Source organism: Emys orbicularis, chromosome 1, assembly GCF_028017835.1.
Source record: "Emys orbicularis isolate rEmyOrb1 chromosome 1, rEmyOrb1.hap1, whole genome shotgun sequence".
Taxonomy (NCBI): domain Eukaryota; kingdom Metazoa; phylum Chordata; order Testudines; family Emydidae; genus Emys; species Emys orbicularis.
The window spans coordinates 292,682,467-292,690,407 of NC_088683.1; positions in this window are offsets into that span (position 1 = coordinate 292,682,467).

Genomic DNA, 7,941 nt, shown 5'->3' on the forward strand with positions numbered 1-7,941 from the left:
CACAAATTATTTTCAGTAGTCTTTTACATGTGTGTAACAAAGCTATATTTTAAACAGCTATAAATCCTGTTTTATGCATTTTCTCTTGCCTGTGATTTGCTGTGATGGTGTTGCAGGCACAGAGGCCCGAGGACAGCAACAGCGGGGTTCGTTGCCCGGCGTGCTTCGCGCCAATAAACATACCGGGGTGGAGAAACAATCAAAGTTTATTTGAGATCTCAAAGTGGTGCAAGGAGACAGGCAAGTCTCAAATCGAGCACACCAGCAAAAACAGTTTCTCTCTTCTTATACTTTACAACTAAGCCCTCCCTCTCTCCCCCTCTACCACCCCCCCCACCACTCCCCCCTCTACTCCCCCTCCCCTCTCTACCGAAGGCATGTTTATACATTTAAGACGTTAAATCATTCTAGGGCTATAAATCTAGCTTGTTAGTAACATTCCTCTAAACAGTTATTTGGTTCTGTTTACCCTTAGTTTATTACCCCTTCTCCAGCTAAAAACATGCAAACCTCATCATTATTGCTTGGTACCTGGTATGAGGGGGGGTTGTAATTGATAACTAGCTGTTTACACATTCCAATTCCTGTCCTTGGCTTTTGAGGCCGATTAGAGCTAAACATGGAAGGACAGAGTTTAAACATGGAAGAACTCTGGCTCATATAGGCCTAGTAACCCCAACAATGGGTTTTATCATAGTAGTTTTTATCACAGAAGTGACTTGTAATAAAAAAAAATCTAATTGAGTGTCATCTCTTGGTAAAAGTTGACTTTTTATTCTTGTGTTGTAGCGAATGACATATTTGTGTTCCAAAGCTACAGGATAATTCATGCATGTAAGTAAACTGTTTATAATTAATGTATATGTTTTTCTATTCAACATTGGTACTCTGATTAATGTAAGTCTTTACAAATAGAGATAGACATTGTTCTTTCTTGTTTACATCCATGCATCACCACTGAAGTTTGTGGAGATTTACAGGTATAAATGAAAGCAGAATTCAGCTGTTGATTACTATATTGTGATGTACAATGGTAACTAATATGGAATTTGACACATTTAGCTATTGAATTCTCTCTCTTATACCTCTTTATTCCGTTCAAAACATAGGGCCTTCACTACTGTCTTCTATCTTTGCCAATCTCCTGCTGAAATCTTAACCTCTTCCCATGTCATTTTGACAGCTTTCAATTCTGTTTCTATTGTGCATTTCCATGTTATCCTTGGTCTAGCTCGTTTCCTTCTACACTGGGGGCTCCAGTCCTACGCTTGTCTTGTTATGTTATTTGTGTCTTTCCTCCATGAATGTCTTAGCCATGTCCATTTTTGTTCTGTAATTTCCTGTTCTAGCCATTCCTGATTCATCCTCCTCCAGAGTTCTTTGTTTGTGATTATTTCTGGCCATCTGATACTGAGGATTTTTCTAAGGCAGCTGTTTATGAAAACTTGGAGTCTTGATAGTAAGGTCTTGATATGTCTCCAAGTTTTAGTGCTATGTAGTAAGTCTGACTTTACAATTCACAGGTGATGAAATTCTTCCCAGTGCAGAGGGCACATTCAAGGCCATTGCACCACTTGCATCCCACTTGAGCCCTTTGCACTGGGGTGAATTTTATCACGGTGATTTAAAAAGCTAAAAATGCCATATACCATATTAATTTTGCTGGTACATCATGATAAGGAACTCTGAGAGCTTAAGCAGGACTTAAGTGGTACGGAGGCTTGTGTGGATTCTCTGTATGTATGAATTTGGGATAAACACATGCATAAATTATATAATATCTATTTCCTTCTGCCTGGGTATTTTGATTTTCTACTCAACGATCCCCCAAACCTCAGCACTCCAGACTTTTCATGCTTGCAAAGTAGCATAACTACAGCATTGCTATCTTCAGCCATCTCCACTGGTTCCCTATTCAGTTCCACAATGGTTTCATAACTGCCATTCTTCTTTTTTGCTTATAGACTATTTTTAGTGAAGCTATTAAGAAAAAGAGATGTGCTTTTTACTGTGGGATAATTAACATGCCTTAGTTATATCACACTCAAAACATAGTGGAGACAAGGCACTTTAGTTTCACCGTGTGGTAAACTAGGCGAGATCAAGCAGAGGCCTGGCTGCAGTGCTCACCTCACCTAGTTGGATTGTAATAAACACTGCAAGTTCCTTGTCTCCACTTCAGATTTTACAGCAGATAACTATTGCACCTTAGTTAACTCTCTATAACCCACACTGTGCGATGGCCAGATTTTGAACCAAGGCCTGGCAGTTCCCACTGTGGCCTTCACCCATTGTTTGCTGAAACCTGGTTTGCCAATAAGCTACTAGGACTGCAGCCACAGTCAAGGCGCCACCCATGGGAGCCCTGATTGGAGGATCACCCAGGCTTCACCAATTTGTCCAACCACGCTGTTTAAGCCAGGAGGCACAGGAAGTTGTCTGAGCAACAAGGTGATTTCCTGGTGTGGCTGCATTTGTGCCTGCTTCCTGCTCTGCTGCTGGCTCCTGTCTCACTCCGGCCATTGCTCCTGTTCCCACCGATTTCCTGCTCAGTGCTTGATCCTTTCCTCTTGTCCAGTTCCTGCCCTTACCTCACTTCCACCATTAGTTACCAGTCCTGTCTCTGACCCCAGCCTCTGATTTCTGACTCTGACTCCGGTTTGACCCTTGGCTCTGATAATTAGTAGTTCACACTGATTCTGACCCTTGGTCCACAACACCCTCTAACTTTCTGGCAGTGAACAAAAAGTGTAAGTATGTGAGGGAGTCATAGATACAATACAACATATTCATAGAGTGTTATGGAACAACATATTTAGGCTGAGATTTTCAAAGCTACCTAAGGATTTAAACACGTAATTTCCATTAGAAATTAAGAGGACCTAAGTGCTCACATCCCATTAACTCTTTTAAAATGTCCACCCTTAATAGAGCTGGCCATAAAATTTCAAATTTTGACAAAAAGAAGAAATTTTCCAACAATATTTTTTCACAGAATGTTTCTTTCTTTCTTTTCTTTCTTTTTCCCACCAGCACATTATTTAACCCTTTCAAAACATTTTCAAAGTGGTATAGTATTGTTATTATCTAGGTTAAACCTTGTAATGGTTTAAATTAAAACCTCATTAAAATTGATGTGTGAATACACCCTTCACTTAAGATGGTTGTGAGACAGTTACGGGGCCACACCTAAAACAAGACCTAATAGAATTTGCCGGGAAAGTAGCACCATGGGGGCAGAGGGTTCCACTAGGTATTGTTCTGACCAGGTGAGTGGGTGTGTCTGTGTGGGAAAGAGAAAAGCTTGGGTGCAAACAGAAACTGAGAGAAAAAAAGCAAGAATGTAAACACACTGAACATGTATTTCCTAGGTACAGGATGAGGGGGTGTCTTCATTGTCTCCTATATATACCCCTGTGACACTGTGGGGTTCAACCCAGACCAGTAAAGGGTTTGTTACCATCTGGCCTATAACCCTGGGTGTCTCTGGGCTATGTCTCCTTGGTTCAGAGCCCTGACACGAGTAGCATGCTCATAATACAATAGCCTCTCCTTGGCTCCCAACATCTTCCCCCAAACTGTCTGCCCTGCAGTGTCCGGTCCTCCCTCGAACACTCACAGAAGTTATTAGGTTCACTGTCCCTAAGAGACAGTAAACAGCAGCTCATTAATTTAAATGGGGCTTGACAAACACTCTTATTTCATTCACAGCACGGTGTTGGTTTATATTAAAAAGTAAAGCTATTTTATTAATCAAAAAGGCATAGCTTTAAGTAATACCATGTATAACAACATTTTAATAACAATTTCAACACGTCTGTAACTTTGCATACATTATCCATACATACATACCTGTACATAGTGTGTACCACACAGTAATAGTCATGTTCAGTGAGTTATGAGTTTTCCAGTGATACATTGCATGCCACCCTTTGGATAAATATCATGACAACTGCATGCCAGTTGGCTTTGGGGTGCTCTTAAGGTTACAACCCTCAAATAGACAGGATACACACCTATGGCTTTTCTTCCCTATGTGCTGTTTCCCTATTGATTTCACATCTCTTCATTAACATTTTGACTTTGTATGTAAATGAGAATCCATGGTGTTAGCTTACAATGCTTAATTTACATTCCAAAGCGTGATATGCCTTTCTTCCCTCCTGTCTGGAAGAAATGCCCTGTCTTTAATCTTTGCTGGTGACTACTACTTGATGCAGGCTCAAAGAATATATTTTCAGTATATATACATAACTCCTTAGATCGTATCTGTGCATACATTTCACAATGACATTAATGATTACTGTCACCCCAGCTTTCATTTAAAACCTCACATGACTTTCTTTGGTGAGCCAGATTGTAGATACCGGGATCAGGACATGCCTATAATCCCTTTGCCAGCTGGCATTAAGAGGTTCTTGGATCACACTTCCTTAAAATATTTATCCTAAGTTTCAATCCTGTTAAATGTCTAGTTTTCAGATGCATGTAGAGATCTTTGTGTGGGGTAAGCAATAGTTAGTGCAAATGTAGGCAAAGGTACTTTAGGGTTTGTCCTTTAAGATGAAATGTTAACACCAATCTGAAAATGTGCTAGATGAAGACAATCCTTTTGTCTGGATATATAATGCTAGGCTGTCATCTCTGTGCCTTTTTATAAAGATTTTGATGGGTATCAGCAAAAGAGCTATGGCATTGTAAAAATTACTTCAGAAGGAACAATTAATTGAAATAAATCTGTGAAGAAGTGTAGTTGTGTGTTTAAATGTGGCATATCCCTCAGTGCTCTGGTAATCTAATGTACATCATAATGAGTGTACCTGGGAATAAAAACATGGAGATAAGAGGTACAATAAGCAAAGAAGAAATAAAGTCCCAGTTTAAATGTTAGCGTTGAATAGAAACAGGGAATGAACAACTGAAGGTCTTGCAAAGTTGAGGAGACTGACAAATTATAATACAGTATGCTTTACTTTGCTTAGCTAAAGGAAACATTCCCAATAAGAATTGTGTTTTGGTCATTTGTAAGCCCTGAAGAAAACTGCTGTTTTTGTTTCCTAGAGGAATTCATTTTGGGTATTGTTTTTGGGATGAAAGGATATTGCTGGTGTGCCAGGAAATGTCTTCTAGAGGTTCGATTATAGTAGAAGTCAATCAGTACAGATGGTCAACTGAGAATTATCACTAAGGTATTTGAAATGCAACAACCTTCAAAGCTCAATCGTACCTGCTATTTTGCGCACAGCCTCGTGGTCAGCTCATCTAGACACACAATAGCATATCTTCAGCATATGGATGATAGTATATTATTATTTACTCAGCGTTGACAGTGTGTCATTCTGTAGCAAACACAGAGTTGATGTGGTCCCTGCCTCAAGGAGCACATAGTCATAAACACCTGCAACTATATATATTTTTGCCCTGTGAAACCTGAATATTTGTGTCTTGCCCTGGAGGACAGCTTGAATGATATGGCCAAACAGACATGTTAGAGCTCCATCATCCTCTAATTTGGGACATTGCAGGACTTGCTTTGGGGAAATGTCATTAATAAATACTTGATGCTGCATCGTGGGAGTCTTGCCACTGACTTAAGTGGTGCTGGATCAAGCCAGTGATGGTGATCACCCTTTCATAGTCCTACTTGTTGATGGGATTCATCTGGAGATAATGCTGTTATGTTCCAAAATGCCCTTTCCATTGACATATGTTGGATGTGGTAGAAAAGTGTGCTTTTCCCATTCACCTAGTCAATAGCACACTGAATTAGAAATCGGGAAGCCTGGTTTCTATTTCACTCTGCCGCGGGTCTGCTGGGTGATGATGGGCAAGTCACCTCACTTCTCTGCATCAGTTTCCCTCAGTAAAATGTGGATAATGATACTGACCTCCTTTGAAAAGCACCTTCAGATCTACTCATGAAAAGTGACATGTAAAAGCTAAGTACTATTATTATTATTTATTGATACTGTGACTACTTTGCAATTCTTTGCAACGAATCACAACCATCTAGCACAATTCTGAGCATAAAGAATAACAAAAAAAGCTGTCAGAGTATTTTTGCTGTCATCTTTTTCAAATGACTTTGAATTTTTTTGACAAATTGTATCACTAAATTATATCAATTTTTTGAATGTTTTGATAACTTGAAAACAGTTGAATTTTTAGGGGATAAGGAAGCTAGTTAAGACTCTTTTTTTTGTCCAGCTTCTATGTCCACTGTTAGACCCATATATATATTCCTTTCTTTCTCATTTCTTTCCCCTTTCTCCATTCTCCTATTTTTAATCGATTGGAGTCCATGAATGTTCTACTTTTTAAAATAAGGCAGCTGCATATTAAAACACTTCCCCTTTATGTATCCAAGTGTAGTGCCTAATTTAAATACATATAGTTTAACAAGAACACTACCAGAAATATACTGCTGGTAAAGAGCTGGTGTGTGGCTTGACATCACCCCACCCAGAGGGTTGAAGTGGTGACTGTTGCAAATCAGTGGATTAGAAAGGATATAGTTACTGTCAAAAAGCTCTTATCAGTAAAGGATTACTGCAGTATCAAGAAGCCTGCATGCATTAAGAAACTGGCCATATGTGATACTGCATCACATTCCCAGTAGGTGTAAACTGATTTACCAGCTGGAGATCTGGTTCATTATATGTAACTTAGACTCAGTGAATTTTGAAAAAAATGATTTTTTCCCATGTAATCAGAAGTCTCAAGCATGACATCTTCTGTCTCAGTGCTAACTCAAGAATACAAGATTTTACAGTTCAAACAAGCATCAACAGCAGTAAAACAGAAGCCTCTACCCTTGAGACTGCTGACTACAGGGATTATTATTATTATTTTTTTTTACAAAAAACGCTCTCAAACTTCTGAAAAAAAGAGATAAATGTAACAATGACAAAAGCTTAAATTATTTACAGCATCAAACTATCTGAGTTTGGTTTGGTTTCTGAATGCCACTGCTTCACACTAAAAAGATTTGTAACTACGCCCAACAGTAGAATACAGAGTAGCCGCACTTGAAAGTTAATTCCAGATATTACCATTCCAGTGATATTCTCCATTCTAATTATAGCCAATATTGCTCATACAGTTAGAATATTTCAAAATGAAATAAATCCTTTAAATGTAACGATGGAAGCCTAGAGGCTAAAGTGAAGGTTGGGAGTCGACAGACATCAGTACTACTCCATCACCTGACTTTCGGGGTTACATTGGACTAGTCACTTACGACCTGATTGTGCTACCCTTTTGACTACTGAGCAGTATCTTTCTTCACAAGTGGTCCTATTGACTTCGGAATTGAAATTTGATAAGGATATAGTCCTCAGGATGCAGAGGTGTGTTTCACTGTCCCTGTGAAAACCTGCCAAATTAGTTCAATTTTAGAACCATGGAAAAATCACACTGTTTAGTAGAACTTGATAGATGTTTGCACTAAATTCTCTGAATGTTCCACTTCACATGATCTTAGTTCCGACTAAGACTCCTGCATCTTTTTCAAATTATAGTGCACAGTCAGAGCTCCTGATAGGCCACAGGTAAAATTCTTTCCACTACTTCTTCTGCTTTCCCACACCAAAATATCTTTTGTCTTAGGGGAAGATGCCAGGACCCCATGTATCTATCTCACCTGTATATTGGCTAGTGTTCATTTAACAGCCCTTATTAATGAGCAATGACTCAGACCCTTACTTTAGGAGGTAGGTATGTATTATTTGTCCCAGTTTACAGAAGGGATAACTGAGAGGTTGTATAAGGTCACTCTGGCAAACCTGCTGATAGAATCTAGATCACTAATATGGTAGATTCTTGTCTCATCCACTTAGCATACTGCCTTTCTGTGATATCCTGTACCCCGTGTTCATCACTTTTATATGGTGTGATATATTTTGTACAAAGTATGCCTTATGAGGTATCATTTTAAAACTC